We start from the raw sequence: 22,989 nt of genomic DNA on the forward strand, positions 1-22,989 counted from the left end.
AATTCATTCACCCTTAAATTTAGTTCAAAATATATTCTTTTAAAAGGCAAGGGGATTGCTTTGTCAGATAATGAAAGCCATTTAATTCAATTTTTTTTTCTTTTTTGGCCAGAAAGCACCAAACAAACTGAATACACATCAACTAAAGAAAATCAGTTAGTGTGAGGTGCCTCATTACACCTATGACTGTTTTCATTTTTGTTTTTTTAAAGAGCCTGTATCATGTATCCTTTTCTCTCAAAATACCCTATTGAGTAATATTTTCATTTATAAACACAGTCTCTTCAAAGAGGAAACAGGCTTTAAAAGTTTCAAGGAAGCCTCGGGTCCCACAGACCTGCTTCAAAACAGCTGACGACTGTGCCTTTGAAGCATGGAGACAACAGGCCATGAGGGCACTTAAGGCAGGAGACCACGCAGCTCTGTCCTTTCCCATGGCTGGACAAGCGGCAGCCCAACCCCGTAATGAGCTCCAGCAGAGACCGCCAATCAGGAGCCAAATCTATGGCTCAAGAGAGAGCCAGCAGCGGAGGGGACGCTCTCTTAAGCTGGAGCTATTGGCTAGCAGTGCCTCTTCTCCGCCATCCAACCCCATCATCTGTGTGCACCCCTCATTACCAGCCACATTAGGAAACATTGTATTTTTTCCAGCTGCAAGCAAAGGAATTGCCCTGTGGCCCAAATGTGTGACTAATGACTAGAACTCTGGCTTCCTGCTTCATGCCTGGCCTTTGGAATTACGTGAACCTGTTGTGAAAGACACACCACTGTCAGACGTTCGGAGACAGATTAAGCTCCAGATGGAAGACTGTCAGTGTCAATCGGTCACTGTTCTTACAGCCCGGCTGGCTTTTCAACTCAGCAACAACAGAGAATCATTTCAACACTCAGTTCCTGTGCTCAATTAAGTCTGAGGATTGAAGTCAAGAGTCCCCAGTTTTCTAAGCATCCTCCACCAAATACTTGCTTTCTAGCTGCCACTACCTACCCATTCAGAGTAACTTCTTTAGGCAGCATTCACCCTTGAGTTTGTCTTTCCACTTCCGAGTGACCGTTTCACTATTCTGCATTAAGTCCCAGCTCTTCAATGTTAATACATTAACTGTCTTATCAGCTGTCCCATAAAGAGATAAAATCTGGATCAAATACAGGACTTGTCAAGGGACAAAAGATAAGGAAAAGATTGGGAAGAAGAGAAATATGACTGAAGTTTATGAAACGTTTAGGAGGCTACTGAACACCTTCCCTTTCCCCTTACCCCCTCCCCTGATTCTCTGGACCTGCCAGTTTCAGCCGGTTTGTTTTCTGTTCCCATTGTGATAGATGTTTAGTTCAAGGCTATTGACTTTGCTCTTTGGTTACAGGGAAGGGCCTCTGCATTTTCAGGCCTAAACCATCCAGTCACTTGTCTCCTTTCTAGCCTTAATTTTTAAAAATACACGTATGTGACTTCACATCAAAGGAATTTAATTGCATTTCATAAATTCATAGGCATTCCTCCAGATGCCTATAATGACTGTTTCTTTCATTTCAGCTACTTCCGCATTTTTGGTATAAACTTGCGATCAGAATAACAATCACAGCTAACGTTTTTCTAAATATTGTACATATAATAACTCATGTAATCATCGCAACAACCTTTGGGGGGAGGTATTATTATTGTCTTTCATGGATGAACCAAGACCTCGAGGAATCCATGAACCTACTAATGAAGACATTTAGTTGGCCGGGAGTATAGCCAAGATTCCAGTCCAGACAGCCTAGCTCTAGAACTCATGTGCTTAACCTGTATGTGACACTGTTCTTCAGAATGAGCATTACAGGGTTTCCCTGGTGGTCCAGTGGTTAAGAATTCTCCTGCCAGTGCAGGGGACATCAGTTTGATCCCTGGTTTGGGAAGATTCCACATGCACAGGGCAACTAAAGCCCATGTGCCACAACTACTGAGCCCACGCTCTAGAGCCCTTAGGCCACAGCTACTAAGCCTGCATACCACCAAGTACTGCAGCCTGCAGGCCTAGAACCTGTGCTCCACAAGAGAAACCACCACAATTACAAGCCCGTGTGCCACAGCAAAGAGTAGCCTCCACTCACTGTGACTAGAGAAAGCCCTCATGCAGCAACCAAGACCCAGAGCAGTCAAAAATAAATAAATAAATGAATTAAAAGAAGGAGTATTACAACTCCCTGGGTTTCCACTCCAAACTCAAATTTAAAATACTAATTATAAATAGAGTACATGACTTTGCAAAACATGTGTGAAAGTACATAAATTAAGAATTAAACTTTGCCTTCTCTCCTTCCTCCCATCCTTCTACTATCTCATCCTTATGAATTCATTCCCTGAGAGAGTCAGCATTACAAACTTGACATGTACTTCTGGTTTTGAACACAGAAATGATCAAGAATACGCCTGCCAATGCAAAAGATGCCAGAGACAGGGGTTCAATCCCTGGTTCAGAAAGACCCCCTGGAGGAGGAAATGGCAACGCACTCCAGTATTCTTGCCTGGACACATCCATGGACAGAGGAGCCTGGAGGGCTACAGTCCATGGGGTCGCAGAGTTGGACCCAAATGAGCGACTAAGCACACACACAATATAATACATAGTATTCTTCCTCACACTTGGCATCTCTTCATGTTAGTTCACAGGGCTCTCTACTCCATGCTTTTGAATGGCTGCAAAGTAATATCGATGTACAGACATGTAACATCTTATTTAGCGAGTCCCCTTTAATAAATACTTTGCTGCTGCTAAGTTTCTTCGGCTGTGTCCGACTTTGTGCAACCCCACAAACGGCAGCCCACCAGGCTCTGGCATCCCTGGGATTCTCCAGGCAAGAACACTGGAGTGGGTTACCATTTCCTTCTCCAATGCATGAAAGTGAAAAGTGAAAGTGAAGTCACTCAGTCATATCTGACTCTTAGCAACCCCATGGACTGCAGCCCACCAGGCTCCTCCATCCATGCGATTTTCCAGGCAAGAGTACTGGAGTGAGGTGCCATTACCCACTTTCAATTTCTCACTACTACCTACAAGGCTGCAGTGAATTTCTTTGTATACTTGATCAAGAATATCTTTAGAATATGTTGTTAAAAATATCAAATAATTTTTAGGTCAAAACATTTCAAGCTATAGTTGATAGCTGCAAACTATCCATCCCAAAGATTACTATATTGATTTTTACTTACAACAGTATCAAGGAGTCCGTATCCCCCACATTTTTGTTCACAATGGTTATCATTCCAACCTTTTAATTTAATTATAAAAATTGGGTTATAATAAGCTTCTGAACGTTCCCTTCCTAATTTCCTAGTACTTACTCATCAAGCCTTAAGAATGAAATAAATCAATTTACTCAATCTCAAAATAACCTACCTGATTCCCCAAATAACAATTCTAATCTGACCTCATTTACATAGCAACTTCCAACTTTTTCCAGATTGAGTTACAGACGGATGAATCTCATAGAACCTAGACCAAAATCTAACAATAAAATAAGAAGCTATCTTGGTAAGGGAAGTGACTCTCCAAGGTCATTAGAGGCATCCAGAATTGTCTTCCATGTCCCCAGGCATAAACTAAAATATCCACTGCTTTTTGACAGTATAAATGTAGAATGTGCCCCAGTCTGAATAGAAATGAGCCAATCTTAAGTGCAGAACTAAATTTCTGGGAGCTGTGAAGGTTACCTGGAGGCATGAATTAGGTGGATCTGATTCTATCTTGAAAGAAGTAGAAAAAAATTACTTTCCAGGTGTTTAGTACCCCTCAAGCATGGTCATTCCCAGGGCCCTCTACTAGCTCCACAAGACAGATAGTTGCCATTCATCAGCTCTACTCACTGAAGATGCTGTGTTTTGCATCCCCAAATGGCACCTCAAAGGACAAACCAATATAACAGAGAGGCTTATAGAGACATCATCATTTTCTTTATCATCATCTTCATCAAAATTAGCATCCTGTGAACCATGCACTGTGCTAATTCTCTAATCAACCCCAAGAGGTAGATACCATTATTATTCAACTTTACAGATGTGAATACATCACAAGCTAATCAGTGCTATTGCCAGGACTCAAACTACCTCTGTACCATGTCAAAAGCCAATCTCTACTCCATTCCACAGTTATAAAATAAAGAAACATATAGCCCAAGAGCAAGAGTCCCAAATACAGAAAGACTGAAAGAGAATCAGTTCAGTTCAGTCCAGTTCAGTCACTCGGTCGTGTCCGACTCTTTGCAACCCCATGGACTGCAGCACGCCAGGCCTCCCTGTCCATCACCAACTCCCAGAGTTTACTCAAATTCGTGTCCATTGAGTCAGTGATGCCATCCAACCATCTCATCCTCTGTTGAAAGAGAATAGGGGCAGTTAGTTTCTTTAATATAATGGACCGGTATGATTGTAAACCTCTTGTTTCAAAATATCTATATGTAGGTTAAAGTTCATGGGCACAAACGTCCATAAGGGGCCAGGAAAGTGACATGCATGAATAAAGAGGGCCAACTGTATGACAATAGCAGTGGTGAAGAGAGTTGTGCACATACCCCATCTGAAGACAGCAATGCTGCCAGATCACTGAATTATTTCAAGAGAAGTGTAAAATCCAATTTTTAATGCAAAACATTTCTATTTCTAAATCTAATCTGAAAGTCTTAAAAACATTTTAAGGGTGAGTTTGCAACCTCTGATGCCCACACATAAGCAATAATGTGGAAGGAGTTGCAGCAGCACCATACGACACTTTCCTAGCAACAATCTAGCCTTCATCTTTGCTAAAACACACACTCTGATCTTTCTCAGGAATCTGGTGTAAAGCGGTAATGTGCTAAGCGAAGACAGGCCCTGCCTCTAGTCCAAGAGGCTGAATCATGATTAGCCTAAGCCACTGAAGAAGGTAACTGAATTCTCCTTTGCCAATGACTAGGCTAGGAAGAGATACACATGTGACCCATTTCTAGATAAGAAGAACTGAAAATGTATCTGCTAAAAGCCTTTAAGGAATAATTTCCTCCTGTGACAAAATAAATAAGAGAGGCCCGCCACAAGAAGGCCCTTCTTGCCCCTTCCTTTCCTATCCTATTTTGGATGCTAATCTGCGACACTGTAGTGTTGAAATCTCTGGCAGCCTTCTTGTGAGCATGAGGCAACAATCCTGAAACTAAAAGAGCGCATACAAAAGATGGTGCAATGGAAGCATGGAAGGGGCTGGGTCTTTGTTGAGCATCTAAAACAAGGCTTCTTGTTCAGAAATCATTAAACATCCTTTAGTTTAGGATACCATTAGTTGACTTTTCTGTTAGTTGGTACTGAATACATTCTAATGGAGGATGTCTCAATCTCAATTCAGAGTTCTAGCCTTTTGTTTACAACATCCTAATGCAGAAAAACTTCAGCAACACCAAGTTTATGCAGTTAGAGTCTGCAACTAGATGTGAGATAAGGCTCTGCCACTTGAGAACACCCACACTCTGCTTCAAAATTTAAATTATGCTGTTAGCTTTTCAAGATGGATGAAATCCTTTACCGCATCATACAGCAAGAACTTAACTGCTCTCATGGTTGCCAGGCAACTGTATATATGCTGCCTAGAAACAAAATTCATGACCCCTGACTCCCCAGAGGAGGGCCTTTTTCCACAACTAATATGCATGTGCCCATGTCTGACACTTTACATCCAACAAAGGTCATGGTGTACATCTGGGCTATCTAACAATCCCAAGCTCATTATACTGCCAACTTATATCATCCTTGATCACATCATATATTGTAGTTTCTGCATGCAAAGCCAAATGACAGAGTGAAGACTGTCCTGGAGCATAATTCTCTGTCCTTTGGCCTGTCTCATTATATAGACTGATTAGGTACCACCCAGGCAAAGGAAAAGAACATGTGAAGGTTCTTATCAGCCTGAAGAATCACTGTCAGGCAAACAGAGTTTGGTAAACATCTCCCAACATTCAAGGAAAGTTTGCACAGTGAGTGATATGATGAACTTTAATAATGCCTCAACGGCCTTCTAACTTATGAGTCATTTAAAAAAATATACATGCACACTCAGGCTAAGATGTGCTTATCATTCTATTAGCAAGGAAATTTCAAAATGCAAATACAGATGATGTCCTGTATTTATATTTCATAATGATCCAAGTGTTTTATTTTTGCAAGTGAATTTTTGTATACTTTACATTCATAGGATCATGGTATGCAAAAATTAAGAGAAAACCTGAGATCAAGTAGTCCAATTTAAGTGAATATAAGATGGACATCTTCTTAGGGGTCAACACAGAACCCAAGCTGCCTGACTCCTGGTCTAATGCTTTTTCCTGAAACTAAGGTACTTGTCCCTCATGCAATCAACCCTTAGTCATCATGGTGATGAAGGTCAGGGACAGTTTAATTTCAACCTGATTACAAACCAAAGTCTCCATTTATCCATTAGTTGCTATGTTGGCCAGAATAAGGTTAAGCTGTATGTGAGCCACCCCTTTATCTACCTCCTGTCCCTATATTAAGAGTGGCATAAACTCAGAAGCTTTTCATCTTTCAGCTAACAAGTCTCAAGGTCAGCAGTCCCATGCTGGTAAGGAAGTTCTCCAGACTCATTACAGACCCAGATGTCTTCTAACTTAACACTTCTTCATTCCTAGAGAATAGCTTTTCTTAACATGGTCAAAAGCAGCAGATGGGCAATTATTTCTACAGCACCATCAGCAGCAAAGAAGAAGCGTTGATACTCTGTTTCTTTGAAGAATCTCCTGGTTTGGATTCCCCCAGAATACAGGGCCTAAGACATGGACCAAGGGCTTAGGTTCTGGTAACTTACTTGAAAGGTGATTCTAGGAAACTGAAAAGAGAGAAGGGGAGAAGTAAACTGGAAAGGAAGGGAAACAGTAATAAAGCTTGTGCTATCAAGTTGGTTTTACCTATGGGCAATTGAAGTTAAATGGCTTCCCTGATGGCTCAGTGGTAAAGAATCCACCTACCACTGCAGGAAATGCGGGTTCAATCCCTGGGTCAGGAAGATCCCCTGGAGAAGGAAACGGCAATCCATCCGCTTCAGTATTCTTGCCTGGGAAATCCCATGGACAGAGGAGCCTGGTGGGCTATAGTCCAAGGGGTCACAAGAGTCAGACATAACTTAGCAACTAAACAACAATAACTGAAGTTACATCTGTGGGCTTCTGGGGACCACATGAGAAACTGTGCAGAACTCATCTCAACTGTCCATCTAAATTGCGTTGGCTGCAGTGGATATCTATCAGCTTCTCCAGGCCTTCCACAGGTCAGACTGACACAGTGTCATCCAAGGCCTCAGGTGAACAAAAACAGGCATTCACCATAAATCAATTTGGTGTGACCCAAGATTACAAAGGTATACAAAGGTATACAAATGTGACCCAAGGTATACAAAGATACTCTAATCCAGCAGGATATTTCAAGGCCTCAGAGGTTATCTCCCAAAATCCATTAAAGTAAGTTTTTAATTCGGAATGTGCAGAGCTTTAACACCCCAAGGTAAATGAGTTAACCCTTTACTATTCAACCTGTTTGGTGAGAACTCAGTCCAATGAGAATAACGACCTACGATGGAAGTAGGATGTGCAGTCTTTGCCAGAGGCAGTCACATACCCACTAACGCTCGGGAATTCTATTACCACGTAACATTAGTTGTCAAACTTTAGCATGTCAGAACCACATGGAGAACTTGTTCAAATGGATTAAAGCTACACCCCCTACCTCCCCGACTCCCAGTTTCTGATTCAGTAAGTTCAGTCAGTGTGGGATGAGCATTGAGAATTTGCATTTTAATAAGTTCTCAGATGTATTTGTTTTCTCTTGCTGACAGAACAAATTATCACAACCTTAGGGCTTAAAACAGCACAAGTTCAGTATCTTATTGCTTTGTAGGTCAGAAGTCTGACACAGGTCTCACCAGGCTAAAAGCAAGTTGTGGGCAGGCTTTGTTCCTTTCTAGAGCCTCCAGTGTTTCCTTGTTCACTCAGGTTGTTAACAGAATTCAGTTCTGACATTCCTGTCTCCTTATTGGTTGTGAGCTGATGGACATCCTCAATATCAGAGGCCACCCACATTTCTTAGTATGTGGACCTTTCCCTCCATTATCAAGTCAGTAATGAGGCTTTGGTTTCTTTCCATGCTTTGAGTCTCTCCTGCTTTTTCTTTATTGTCAAATCTCTCTGACTAAAACCTGGAAAGGTCCTCTGGCTTTAAGAGATCATGTGATTAGACTGGGCATGTCCAGATCATCGAGGATGATCCCCCATTTCATAGTCCATTATTTTAATTATGTATGCAAAGTCTCTTTTGCTGTGTTAGATAACATATTCAAGGAATCTCAAGAGTAGGGTGTAGACATCACTGGGGATCCTATCTCTGGGACCACACTTTGAGAACCACCACTATAGGAAAGCAAAGAACTACCGATCTTTTCCACAGCACGGTTTATTTTACTTTGTTTGAAGGCACGGATAAAAGCTTGTAACAAATGAACTGACTGCAGTTTAATCTCTTCTTTGAGCCTCGTGCCTATTCAAAAAGGAATGAGAAAGAGAGCAGAAATGGGGACAAAGAAACAAGGAACCAAAAACATTCACGGTCTAGATAACCAGCTCTCACATAATCTAGTCACCTCTCAAAACTCAGTGAAATTCTTAATTATGAGAAAAAGAGAAAGGATATAAACAAGCTAATCCTAGATCAAAAACAGTAGTGCATTCCACTAAATTTTAACAGGCTTCTTTATGGCAAGACCTCAAATGATCCTTGAAGTGCCAGTGTATTCTGTAATTGTCCAAGAAGGAAGACAGAGTTTCTCAAAATCTAGATGTCCATCAGCAGATGAATGGATAAGGAAGCTGTGGTACATATATACAATGGAATATTATTCAGCTATAAAAGGAACACATTTGAGTCAGTTCTAATGAGGTGGATGAACCTAGAGTCCATTATACAGAGCGAAGTGAGTCAGAAAGAAAAAGACAAATATTGTATATTAACCCATGTATATGGAACCTAGAAAGATAGTAGCAATGATCCTACATGCAGCACAGACATGAAGAACAGACTTTTGGATACAGTGGGAGAAGAGGGTGGGATGATTTGAGAGAACAGCATTGTAACATATATATATTGCCATACATATGTATAATAGATAGCCAGTGGGAGTTTGATGTATGACACAGGGAACCAAAGCCAGTGCTCTGTGACAACCTAGAGGGGTTGGGTGGGGAGGGAGGTGGGAGGAGGGTTCAGGAAGGAAGGGACACATATATGCCTATGGCCAATTCATGTTGATGTATGGCAGAGGCCATCAAAATATTGTAAAGTAATCCTCCAATTAAAATAAATTAATTTTTAAAAACTATCTAGCATGGACCATTCTCTTCATGGCACATATCATGGAATTGTGCTAGGTTCTGTGTATTTTAATCGCCACCTAACCAAATTAAGGGAGTGATTTTGAGGATTAATGGAAAATGCCAAAGTAGAACAGAGTATAAAACAACTCCACACTCATACTATCATTCTTTTCTAGCATCATTAACAGTCCAGATGACTTTAATCTCACTGTATCCCCAGAATTCAGCAAAATGTCCCATGCATGGCAGATGTTCAGTTAGTGATGTGATAAATGCTGAAGAGGGACTTCCCTGGCGACTCAATGTTAAAGAATCCACCCGCCAATGCGGGAGATCTGGGTTCAATCCCTGCATCAGGAAGATCCCCTAGAGAAGGAAATGGCAGCCCACTCCAGTATTTTTGCCTGGGAAATCCCATGGAAAGAGGAGCCTGGTGAGCTATAGTCCATGGGGTTGCAAAAGAATTGGACACAACTTATTTTTAGTGACTATACAACAACAGCAATCAATGTTGAATATGGATGAACAAAGTCCTCTTCAAAATGCAGATGCTGGAAGAACCAAACTTCAGTCAAACCCAAGTGCACACACACTACTCTAGACAGATAAACAGATCAGATAAGTAAGATAAGGTACCAACATTTTTATTGGCATGGTACCCACACAAAGACCATAACCAATAAATATTTGATGTGTGAATGAATGAACAGATGAATGAATGAATGAAATTTGGCATAAAATGTTAGGCTTAAGGATGTTGAAGCACGGGTAATTGGGTAAAGGTTAGAGGATGCAGCCCAGAGCAGGAAGCTCAGAGAAGTATACATTCAACACACTGTTTCCCCTCCTGTAGATTTGTATAGGTCACTGAAAACATTTGGCACGCCAGTGAAATCACTCAAAAGATCCTTGCTGAAATGAAAAACTTATTTGGAAATCTGCAAATCTCAGCTGTCTCTAATTCAACTCCGCCTTGCTAACCTATTATGAGCCAGTGCAGTCTCTCCAGCTCTATCCAGAAAGATGAGAGACGAAACTGAGGGCATGAGCCTCCCATCGCTCCTGCTCCTCCTCTTAGCTGCCAGCAAGGTGCCACACAGCAACTGCTGATTGCCTTTTTCCAGGCCACCTTTGAGAGCATCTCCCTTGGACTGCCCAGGGCAGATAACACCAACTTTTTGGTCATGGTTCGAGTCTCACGGATACACGCATCCCTAACAAGTACTCAGTCCTAAGATGATCCACCCTGTTAGCCAGTGCTCTGTCATTTAATGAATTCATAGTGCTGTTTATCTTGGCTGCAAGAGAATGAATTATTTGTATATTCAGAAAGTCTCCTACCACCTTTGCTCCTCTCCATTATCATAAAAGTTAAAATTATTTATTTATGAACCAAATAATTTATCTGAACATTTTAACAATGCACTAGCACTTACAGAGGTTTTTATTTCAATTTTGTTAGAGATACAGTGTCAAATATCACTTCAGTACAAGTTGTTCTGGTTTCTCTCAATATCTAATAATATATGGGGTTCCATTTTGGCCTTGTATAATTAACACAAAAGCATAATGGATTTTCAGCAATCCTGGAGAAAATGGCAAGTGGGTATCAGCAATAATTTATCTGTGGGATGCAAGGCTTTGATCAGGACATCCAAAACTACTCCAAAAGAAAAGGGAAAAAAAAAAAAAAAAGAAAAGAAAAGGGAAAGAAAAGAAAAAGAAAAATACTCCTTAGAGACAAGACCCATCAAGAAAGAGGCAAACAGTCTCACAGATTGTTGTTGGGAATACAGAATGTGCAACATTTCTGGACTGTAACCCGACAGTATGCATCAAATGTTCATAGCTCTAAAATGTTCATTTCTTTGATCCATTATTTCAAAGACTGTATCCCAAAGAAATAATAAAAGCTGTGCCCAATGATATAACATGTATGGATGCTCATCTACAGTGTTACTTCCCATGTAAAGAAACTGAGAGGAACATACAGGTCTACAAATAAGGGGCTTGTTTAACACATTTTATCTATAAAATGGATTGCTATACCATTATTAAAAAAGATGTCCCCGAAGAATTGTACTTTAATAGGGAAATGCACAAAAACATGCATGCTATAAACTTATGTGGAACAGTAAAATGCAAGACAGCATATGCAGTCTATATCCAATATGTCAATCATATATATTTGCACGTATTTTTATTTTTTTATACATTATTCTACATAGAAAGCAGTCAGTAAATATCTTTGAACGTATACATGGTATGGTGTATAGAAATACACAAATGAAATACTCCAAAACATTAATACCAGTATTGGCTAAATAGTAGAATTCTGGGTGATGCTTATTTTCTTCCTTGTATCATACTCCTATATTTTCCAAGTTGCCTTAATCCAAATATTATTTCTATATACCAAAAATATTATATAATTGCTATGTGTGTGTGCTCAGTCGCTCAACTGTGTCCAACTCTTTGCGAGCCCATGGACTGTAGCCCACCAAACTCTTCTGTCCATGGAATTTTCCAGGCAAGAATACTGGAGTGGGTTGCCATTTACTTCTGGTATATAGTTGTTGGGAGAAGTAAAAGAGAAGTCCTGAGTGCCTATTCAACAGTGACTTATCCCTCTCCTTCCTCTCTTACAGAATCTGACTCTAGTTTTGGTCAGTTCTTGGCAGCCCACACCCCTACCCAAGAACATAAGACTGGGCCCTACCCAGCCCTAGGTTTGAAGCTTCAATAAACTAGTACAAGCACTCTCCATGAAAGGTAACTTCATTCTTCTTGAAATTGTTTTATGGTATAGTTTTAGAAAGCTGGACAATCAACTAGGAGGGAGAACTGTTAAGGAGCTTCTCTGAAAGTTTTCCTCACTCTTAAGAAAACAAAGGACACATCAAAGGAAGAGTCTTCCTCTCCATTTCTTGTCTTCAGACAGACTCTTTGAAAATGTCTGGAAACACCCTAGGTCTAACTGGGGCTATAAAGGGAACCAAGAGAGCAACATTTGGCATTGGAAAATATCTCTTTGGCATGTGGATTATCTGAAAGCAATCAAGACCCAAAAGACTAAAGAAGAAACTATGACCTTCTTCCTAAATAATTTAGCTTGAGGGCTAGTTCAGACTAGGGCTATCACTAGAGCTATGCAAAGAATACCGGCCAGGTGTGGTGAGGGCAGGGACTAGACAGCAGAGTCCACTTTGTGTTCCATTGTCTCTGCCTGGCCCAGCAAACATTTGTTTACCAAACATTGCTTTTTTCTCTCTATGTCAATTGCTTTCCCCCTCTTGTGAATTTCCAAAGGACTACTCCCAACACCCTCTTTTGTCTTTAGCTGAAGATGCTATTTAAGGTGAAGGGTTTGGCCATTTGGGCAAGTTACTCAGTTTTCCTGGGTCTCCCCATGTATAGATGTTATTAAACTTTTGTTTGATCTCCTCCTGTTAATCTGCTTCATACCCATTTAATTCTTAGGTTAGTCAGAAGAACCTAGAAGGGAAGAGGAAAGCATCTTCTTCCCCAACAGGGTTAAGACTGTAAAGAAAAATACCTGAGAGTGCAGCAGTAAAAGAAAGTTCTCTGGTTCTCAGTAATTTTACTGCTGAATTCTAGAAAGAGACTTTTCTAGATTTTCCATCTGTATGGTAACATTTTTCTTAAGTCAGTTAAACTGGGATTTCTGTTACTTCCATCTGAGAGAATCCTAAGTGATACTGAAAGCAAAACTGCCAAGCCCAAGACAGAGAGCTGTGTAGAACACATGTAAGTCTTCCCTTTCTCCTATTCTTCAAACAGACACACAAGATGCACAACAGATACTTGTTCATAAGTTTTACATGCAGTTGATAGGGAAGGTGACAAGAAAGAAAAGGGTAGATAGACCTTTCCCTGCCTCTCAATACTTTGGCCATGATGCAAAGCTGATGCAGAAAGCCGACTGACTGGAAAAGACCCTGATGCTTGCAAAGATTGATGGCAGGAGGAAAAAGGGGCAATAGAGGATGAGATGGTTAGACAGCATTACCAACTCAATGGACATGAATTTGAGCAAACTGCAGGAGATAGTGAGGGATAAGAAATCCTGGCGTGCTGCAGTCCATGAGGTCACAAAGAGTCAGATACGACATAGTGACTAACAACAACAACCGCCTCTCAAAGTGTGCACACAGGACCCAGTTCCTCTAATTGTAATATAAAGGTCCTAATAAATGATAAAGTTTTCAAGGAAAGGTTTGTTCTGCAACAGATTTTACCCCACTACAAAGGAATTCTAGGTCTTCTCAAGAAATCTTGAATAACACAGAACTCCTCTAATCCCTGCCTTCCGTAGGTCTTGAACAACTGTCCAGAGGCCATGATTTTGTGAAAGCTTCCCTAGATAGATGGGAATGGATGGAGAAGGCGCTATTAGATTAAAAAAAAAAAGCACTTGCTACTTGAATATGCATGATCTACCTTAACTGTGAGTCTTAATCAAGTAATGAAGACTGACAGGCTCCTTGGCCTATGGGACTCTATGATAATAAAACATACACTCCTCTAAAAATGACACATTTAAGAGTACAGTGACTGGACATTATTTAACTCTACGTCACAAACTGAACAACCTCCTCTTGCCATATTCTTTTGCATCTGATCCTCATGAGGAAGAATAAACCAGCCTGAGATATGTTTAGATGTTTTTTTTCTTTTAGTGCAAGAATAAAATAGTAATATTTTTAAAGTCTGGAACATTACCTGTAATTTGGGTCTAATATCGAAAAAGTACATACAACTCCAAACTCAGCAGCACCATACGAGCAATGCAGAGCATTCATGAGTATGCAAGCCTTTGGAGGTCAGGGTGTGTGTTTCCTTTTTAGGAATATTGCTCCGCAGCCCAGAATGTGGCGCTCAATAAGAGGGACTAACAGTATCCTGCTGGCCTGCTCTCATGTGTCATCTTTGCTGCATTTCCAGTTAAAGGCGTGGCTGTAATGCTGGCAATGTAAATAATGGAGGCTGAAGCAGAGACAGCTCCGAGGACACAATGCAGAAGCTGCCACAGTTTGTCAACGTCGCTGGCACCCAGCTCTTCATTACCTCCTCGAATAGGGTCAAAGTAGTTAAAGCGATGCTGTAAATACTGACTAAAACAAAGCAGCTGTTCATTCTTGATTTGCAATTGGGTATTTATAACAAACAAGTTGCGTTTCCCAGGCATGGGTTATTAGACACGAGAATGTAATTGATATTAACCAACTTTCAGGCTCCAGTAACTTTTTCTCACTGCTTGTCAGTTTAATTTTTTTTTAAGCATAAGTAGTGCATGCCAAATGGAAAACAGGAGGAAGAACAAACAAAAGCCCTTAAGCCTTCAAAACTAAGTGAAAAACAACTAGCCTGTTCATCCCATAGACTCCTTTAGACATTTGCTATAAACATAGGAGAGCATGCCACGGAGTCTTCTCTTTTTGAAAGGGTATTCCTTTATTTGAAAACGAGACAGCTCTAACTGTAATCTAAAAGTACTTAAAGTGTTCAGTTCAGTTTTTCTTCAGAACTGGAATAGCATGAAAGAGACTCTGACATCACTAACTGTGCACCTCCCATAGTACAACAGAGGTGAATATTGGTGATGCACAGGCCAAATACATTCCATTGTTCTGCTTCATTTAAACCATACAGCAATGGCTGACAGTGTAGTAAAGTTTTAAAAATTCAACATTTGTAAAATCTAGAGATTTCATTCAAGAAAAAGGATGGAAGCTCTGACCCCACAGGAACCAAACTCCCCATAACAACAAACCTCTTGAGCTGCTTGGGGCTGCTCTGGCAGCGTGGGGAATGCACTCTGCAGTTTGTTTTACTGGCATCATCCACTACAGCCTCCCTGCAGGTCAAATGTCAATTGCCTCCCTTCTTATTTGTAGCGTTATTTTTCTTATGGTAAAAATTGAAGGAAATATTTCATGCCGGTATATCTTGATCATAGGTAGGAAAGCAAAAGATGAGCTAAGAGGACTGTTTCAAGAAAAATGAAGAGATTACAGTTCTTTACAGAAGTACAGAACTTCTTCCCTAACCTCCTTTGCTCAGTAACAGAATCTCCCCTGCTGGCCTCTAAATAGCATTTGAATGGGTGACCCCCTTATGAAAAGTGTCAAGCTTAAAGTTCTGCAGAAGGAATGCCAGACACATAGAAAAGCCAGGCTAGGTTCCTTCTCAGACAAAAGCAGTCAACCAAAAAAGGGAAAAGCAAGTGATCCACTTTTTAGAAAAACTGAGCAAATAGCAAGCATGGTATGGAGGACTAGGAAGGATAAAGGAGGGCCCAATGTTCTACCAAAAGTGTCTTAGCCTCTGACCAAGGTCCTTTCAGAGTAAGCGAGACACAGCAGGAAGCTGCCTTTACTCTCTGAAATCTTCTAAAAGTCCATGTCCAGTCTAGAGCTATAATCCTCATTGCCTGAGTGGTTTTATAATCTCTCTTTCCTCCTGCAAACAGAGGGGTAGGGCTGCAAAGGATTTTTGCTTTTAATAAAATAAATAAATAAACACACGTGTACACACATACTCAGAAAATAATATTTGATGGCATCCACACCTATGGGGGATTTCATAGAGAAAAATTTTCTGGTAACCAAAAGTACTTAAAGTGTTCAGTTCAGTTCAGTTCAGTTGCTCAGTCATGTCGGACTCTTTGCAACCCCATGAATCGCAGCAAACAAGCATCCCTGTCCATCACCAACTCCCTGAGTTCACTCTGACTCACGTCCATCGAGTCACTGATACCATCCAGCCATCTCATCCTCTGGCATCCCCTTCTCCTTCTGCCCCTAATCCCTCCCAGCATCAGAGTCTTTTCCAATGAGTCAACTCTTCACATGAGGTGGCCAAAGTACTGGAGTTTCAGCTTTAGCATCATTCCTTCCAAAGAAATCCCAGGGCTGATCTCCTTCAGAATGGACTGGTTGGATCTCCTTGCAGTCCAAGGGACTCTCAAGAGTCTTCTCCAACACCACAGTTCAAAAGCATCAATTCTTCAGCACTCAGCCTTCTTCACAGTCCAATTCTCACATCCATACATGACTATTGGAAAAACCATAGCCTTGACTAGACAGACCATAGTTGGCAAAGTAATCTCTCTGCTTTTGAACATGCTATCTAGGTTGGTCATAACTTTTCTTGCAAGGCGTAAGCATCTTTTAATTTAATGGCTACAGTCACCATCTGCAGTGATTTTGGAGCCAAAAAAAAACAAAGTCTGACACTGTTTCCACTGTTTCACCATCTATTTCCTACGAAGTGATGGGACCGGATGCCATGATCTTCGTTTTCTGAATGTTGAGCTTTAGGCCAACTTTTTCACTCTCCTCTTTCACTTTCATCAAGAGGCTTTTTAGTTCCTCTTCATTTTCTGCCATAAGGGTGGTGTCATCTGCATATCTGAGGTTCTTGATATTTCTCCCGGCAATCTTGATTCCAGCTTGTGTTTCTTCCATTCCAGCGATACTCATGATGTACTCTGCATAGAAGTTAAATAAGCAGGGTGACAATATACAGCCCTGAAGTACTCCTTTTCCTATTTGGAACCAGTCTGTTGTTCCATGTCCAGTTCTAACTGTTGCTTCCTGACCTGCATACAGATTTCTCAAGAGGCAGGTCAGGTGGTCTGGTATTCCCATCCCTCTCAGAATTTTCCACAGTTTATTGTGATCCACACAGTCAAAGGCTTTGGCATAGTCAATAAAGCAGAAATAGATGTTTTTCTGGAACTCTCTTCCTTTTTCCATGATCCAGTGGATGTTGGCAATTTGATCTCTGGTTCCTCTGCCTTTTCTAAAACCAGCTTGAACATCAGGGAGTTCACGGTTCACATATTGCTGAAGCCTGGCTTGGAGAATTTTGAGTGTTACTTTACTAGCATGTGAGATGAGTGCAATTGTGCAGTAGTTTGAGCATTCTTTGGCATTGCCTTTCTTTGGGATTGGAATGAAAACTGCCCTTTTCCAGTCCTGTGGCCACTGCTGAGTTTTCCAAATGTGCTGGCATATTGAGTGCAGCACTTTCACAGCATCATCTTTCAGGATTTGAAATAGCTCAACTGGAATGCCATCACTTCCACTAGCTTTGTTCATAGTGATGCTTTCTAAGGCCCACTTGACTTCATATTCCAAGATGTCTGGCTCTCGGTGAGTGATCACACCATCATGATTATCCAGGTCATGAAGATCTTTTTTGTACAGTTCTTCTGTGTATTCTTGCCACCTCTTCTTAATATCTTCTGCTTCTGTTAGGTCTATACCATTTCTGTCCTTTATCGAGCCCATCTTTGCATGAAATGTTCCCTTGGTATCTCTAGTTTTCTTGAAGAGATCTCTAGTCTTTCCCATTCTGTTGTTTTCCTCCATTTCTTTGCACTGATCACTGAAGAAGGCTTTCTTATCTCTTTTTGCTATTCTTTGGAACTCTGCATTCAGATGCTTATAATCTTTCCTTTTCTCCTTTGCTTTTCATTTCTCTTCTTTTCACAGCTATTTGTAACGCCTCCCGAGACAGCCATTTGGCTTTTTTGCATTTCTTTTCCATGGGGATGGTCTTGATCCCTGTCTCCTGTACAATGTCACGAACCTCATTCCACAGTTCATCAGGCACTCTATCTATCAGATCTAGGCCCTTAAATCTATTTCTCACTTCCACTGTATAATCATAAGGGATTTGATTAAGGTCATACCTGAATGGTCTAGCAGTTTTCCCTACTTTCTTCCATTTAACTCTGAATTTGGTAATAAGGAGTTCATGATGTGAGCCACAGTCAGCTCCTGGTCTTGTTTTTGTTGACTGTATAGAACGTCTCCATCTTTGGCTGCAGAGAATATAATCAATCTGATTTCAGTGTTGACCATCTGGTGTCTGATGGTGTTGACCATCTGATGTCCATGTGTAGAGTCTTCTCTTGTGTTGTTGGAAGAGGGTGTTTGCTATGACCAGTGCATTTTCTTGGCAAAACTCTATTAGTCTTTGTCCTGCTTCATTCCGCATTCCAAGGCCAAATTTGCCTGTTACTCCAGGTGTTTCTTGACTTCCTACTTTTGCATTCCAGTCCCCTATAATGAAAAGGACATCTTTTTTGGCTGTTAGTTCTAAAAGGTCTTGTATGTCTTCATAGAACCGTTCAACTTCAGCTTCTTCAGCATTACTGGTTGGGGCATAGACTTGGATTACTGTGATATTGAATGGTTTGCCTTGGAAACGAACAGAGATCATTCTGTCGTTTTTGAGATTGCATCCAAGTACTGCATTTTGGACTCTTTTGTTGACCATGATGGCTACTCCATTTCTTCTGAGGGATTCCTACCCGCAGTACTTAAAGTGTTAGGACCCCACAAATATGAAATGATATAAGGTTAGGAAGACCACTGCATAGAAACAAACTGAAAATGATAAACTCTTAATAGTGCCACAAGAAGTGAGTAGAACACACAGTCTTTTTCACCAAACTCTAGAGAAAAAAACCCAAGGAAACCTGTTAACATAACTGAGAAAGTTAAAGAGCAAAGTAAGGAACAATTGTATATTAATTTCCTACTGTGTACCAAGCACTGTATAAACATTTTAACATGTTTGATAATAAATAATACTTTTTTGTTGTTCATGCATTCATTAAATAAGTATTTGTTCATTGCCTGCTATGTGTCAGGCATATTTTGGGATCTATAAAGTTAAAGACATGGTTTTCCTTTTGTTAAGTTTGAATCTCACAAGGAGATAGATTCAGATGAAAATAATACTGGTTATAAATATGATAACAATGACACAAAAGTGAAGTTGTTCAGTCGTGTCTGACTCTTTGTGACCCCACAGACTGACTGTGGCCTACCAGGCTCCTCTGTCCATGGGATTTTCCAGGCAAGAATACTGGAGTGGGTTGCCATTTCCTTCTCCAGGAGATCTTCCCAACCCAGGGATTGAACCCGGGTCTTCCGCATTGTAGGCAGATGCTTTACCATCTGAGCCACCAGGGAAGTCACTAACAATGACACAAGGAGTTAATAATGGCTGTCTTTCAGTATGTACTCACTATGTGATAGGAACTGTACTAATAATGTGCATTACTTTTCATGTAATGCCTCATAAGTGTCCTATAATCAAGACACTAATATCATCTTTATTTTATAGAGAAGAAAAGTGAGCCATGGAGAAACAAAGTAACTTACCTAAGGTTATATAGTTAACAAGCGGAAAATATGAGATTTAAACACTGCTTGTTTTCTACAACAGATCAACAGAGTATCTGTTACATCAGCCCGACACCGGCAACAGCAGATATGCCAAGGACAACAGAAGCACAATGGAAGGCTCTTACATGCTTCTTAACTGGCAAAGCATCTTCCCATCTAGAAAGCAAGTTTCCAGAATTTATCAGCCTCAAGAGGCAGAAAATAAAATTGGCTTTTAAAATGATTTAGTTCAAGGTGTGAATGTCAGAGATGCAAATAGCTGGTAAAGGAACTTGGGATGGACCAATAGGCACCTTGTGTATATTGTTTCTAATCCCCACAGTACCACGTGAAAGAACCCTACAGAAAAGAACACAGGGCTCGGAGAGGTCAAGTGATTTACTGAAAGGTCATAAATAGTAGAGATATGTCTTGAATTTGCAACAATATAACTCCAAAATCAATACTTTCTCCCTTATACAAAGTGTAAAGTATCAGGCCAAGTCTCTCTGCAAATATTCACCATGACTTTTTTTATTCTTTATTCATTCAAAACCAATTTATTCTGCACATACAAGGAACATAGGAACATCCTCATTATTTTACAAGTAAATCAAGGAGACATATTTGTGGATATTTACAGACACTTATAGGCAGGACAAAGAAGGCTGGATGTGTTTATTATTTAAATAAATGCTGTGAATGCAGGCACTTTGCTCTGTTGTTCACTCTCACACACCTGGAATGCAGTCTAAAACTAACAAACATCTGTTGAATAGAAGAATAAATGAAGACAGTACAAACTTACGGGAGGATTAACTCTGACTAGAGTAAAGAAGAGAAAGCCTCCTAGAGAGATGACACTGAGTTGGGCCTGGAAGAATGATGAGGTATGGACAGATGAGAAATGAGATGACAGGAGCTGAAGGCTGATGTCTCAGGGTGAACACAGGTACAGGAGCATGGATGTCATGGAACCTTTGGGTGATGAAGTTCAGACAGCCTAGAGCACAGCACAAATGAGGAACAAGAGTGAGAACTAAGGTCAGGAAGGGTCACAGGGCACCAGTCTGCACAGAGCCTTTAAGCCCACGGTAAAAAACACAGGCGGGATTTCCCTGGTGGTCCAATGGTTAAGAATCTGCCTGCCAATGTAGGGTACACGGGTTCAATCCCTGGTCCCCTGGTCCAGGAAGGCCCCTCCTGCCACAGGGCAACTACACCTGTGTGCCACAACTCCTTAGCCCACATGCCTAGAGGCCATGGCTCTGCAACGAGAGAAGCCACCGCAATGAGAAGCCTGCCCATCGCAACTGGAGAGCTGCCCCAGTTCGTTGCAACTAGACAAAGTCTAAGCACAGCAACGAAAACCCAGCACAGCCCAAAATAAATACATAAAAAGAAACATGAGAAAAATATTTTAAAAGAAAAAGAAAAGAAACACAGGTGGCCACCGGAGGTGGAAAGTAGTAATATGTCAACTTTGGGTACCAGAAGGAAGATGTCACCCCTATTTATTTATTTATTTATTTATTTATTTATTTTTCTACTTTACCAAAAAATCTGTCTTTATTAAAGTGAACAATCATGGGCGCGCCTCCCCCAACGTACCGGGCGAGGGCTGTGCTGGCGCGGCTCGCCCGCCTCCAGCCGGGCAGACGCCAGCGGAGTACCGTGCCTCCCTCGCGACTGCGTGTCACCCCTATTTAAATCATTCAGTGGTGCCTCACTGTCCTTAGACTAATCCTAACTGCTTAACCCACTTTGCAAGGCCTTGTAAATCTCTCTAGTCTCATCGCTTTGAGGAATTGTCATTGTTACAACTCTAGAGTGAACCTTAATCGTTCTCCTCCTGGCCTTTGCATGGGTTGGTCCTTCAACCTGGAAGACTGCCTATTAGTCCTCCACCTCTTCAGTTGGCTGAGTCCCACTACTTAACTCAGAAATCTCAACTCAGAAGATACTGGCCTTTGGGAGTCCTTCCTCGATGCCCCTACATCTGGACACCTTATATCCTACACTTTGTCCATCTTACAATGTATTCTGAGTGTTCTTACCTCTCTCCTCTATCACTGCCCACTATGAGGGCAGGAACTATCTTTGTTAGATTCCAAGCACCTTGCAAACAGCTCAGCACATGACAGGTACTCAATAAATATCTTGGAAGTAACTGTTAGGCTAGTGAATTGACTAACTGATGGACTGATTACTGTTGAGAATATTGAGTCTGGGAGAGCCCTAGGAGTTGCTGCTGTAGTCCAGGGGAAAACTTCTCCTCCTTATAGAGGCTCAGAAGCATTTATTACAGTAGGCACTTTGCTAAGTGGGGAGACTGGAGTCACTCGTTGGTCAAGGGAGACAGCAAATCAGAGAAAAGCAGGACCAGCAGGCAGTTGCTGGGGAGACCACAATTCCACAGGATGATGAGCCATTAGCATGCAACGCTGGGTAATCTGATTTTCATGACAGACAGATTTATTATGACTTCTAAATATATAAATTCCAGGTTATGCTTTACAGCTAACCTAACAACTTGATATATGTGTCTGACATCCCATCTTAAAATCAGATTCCAGCTTCTAATTAATTTTTACTCACCCATCGCTATAACTAGAGAGGCAGAAAATCCCAGTGGGATAAACAATAGACAAAGTATTAGTGGTTCGCATTTTGTGGTGCGTTTTCCATCCAACACTGAGTTTCCTTTTACTTTGCTACACTCCTCTCCCTCTGAGGAATGAGTGGAGAACCTGGCACAGGAGCTGATGGTCATTGTTTCTATTCAGTAATCAACCCCTACCTCTACTCCTACTCCTCACCCTCCACTCCCATCCCCTCCCACACACACACAAATTAGAAAGACACAATGCTACTCAGTCTGAAGATCTAACATTGCTGAGGTGATAACACACATCTCACTTTCTCCAATAATACTTTTATTATTTAACTGTTAAAGCCAAGTTGCAAACTCCATGAAGAGCTGACTTCAAACCAGTAACAATGTTCCTAAAAGCTGAAAGTCTTCTCTTGTGGCTCAGATGGTAAAGAATCTGCCTGCAATGCAGGAGACCCAGGTTTGACCCATGAGTTGGGAAGATGCCCTGGAGAACAGCATGGCAATATCCACTCCAGTATTCTTGCCTAGAGAATTCCACAGACAGAGGAGCCTGGAGAGCTACAGTCCATGGGCTCACAAAGAGTCAGACACAACTGAACTTTCACTTTTCTTTCAAAAGCTGAAAATGCTGTCAACAGCTTTTTATATAATCTCAACAACATTCATAATTCACTCACACCCAGACACTCTCGTACAACAGGAATCAGGAAGAGTTTTATAATCTGCTGATTTCTTTAAAATGAGCCTCTGTAAGTCTGCATTTTGTAAGGTAATACTAAT

The 22,989-nt window shown here is 41.0% G+C and overlaps 1 protein-coding gene across 6 annotated transcripts in view; it reads right to left on the reverse strand.

Moving 5' to 3' along the window:
• Window positions 1-22,989, reverse strand: part of FHIT (fragile histidine triad diadenosine triphosphatase) — a 1,562,042-nt gene that overhangs the window by 1,367,729 nt on the left and 171,324 nt on the right. The gene's annotated exons all lie outside the window — the stretch shown is intronic.

The sequence above is a fragment of the Budorcas taxicolor genome, chromosome 1 (genome assembly GCF_023091745.1).
Source record: "Budorcas taxicolor isolate Tak-1 chromosome 1, Takin1.1, whole genome shotgun sequence".
In the NCBI taxonomy this organism is placed as follows: domain Eukaryota; kingdom Metazoa; phylum Chordata; class Mammalia; order Artiodactyla; family Bovidae; genus Budorcas; species Budorcas taxicolor.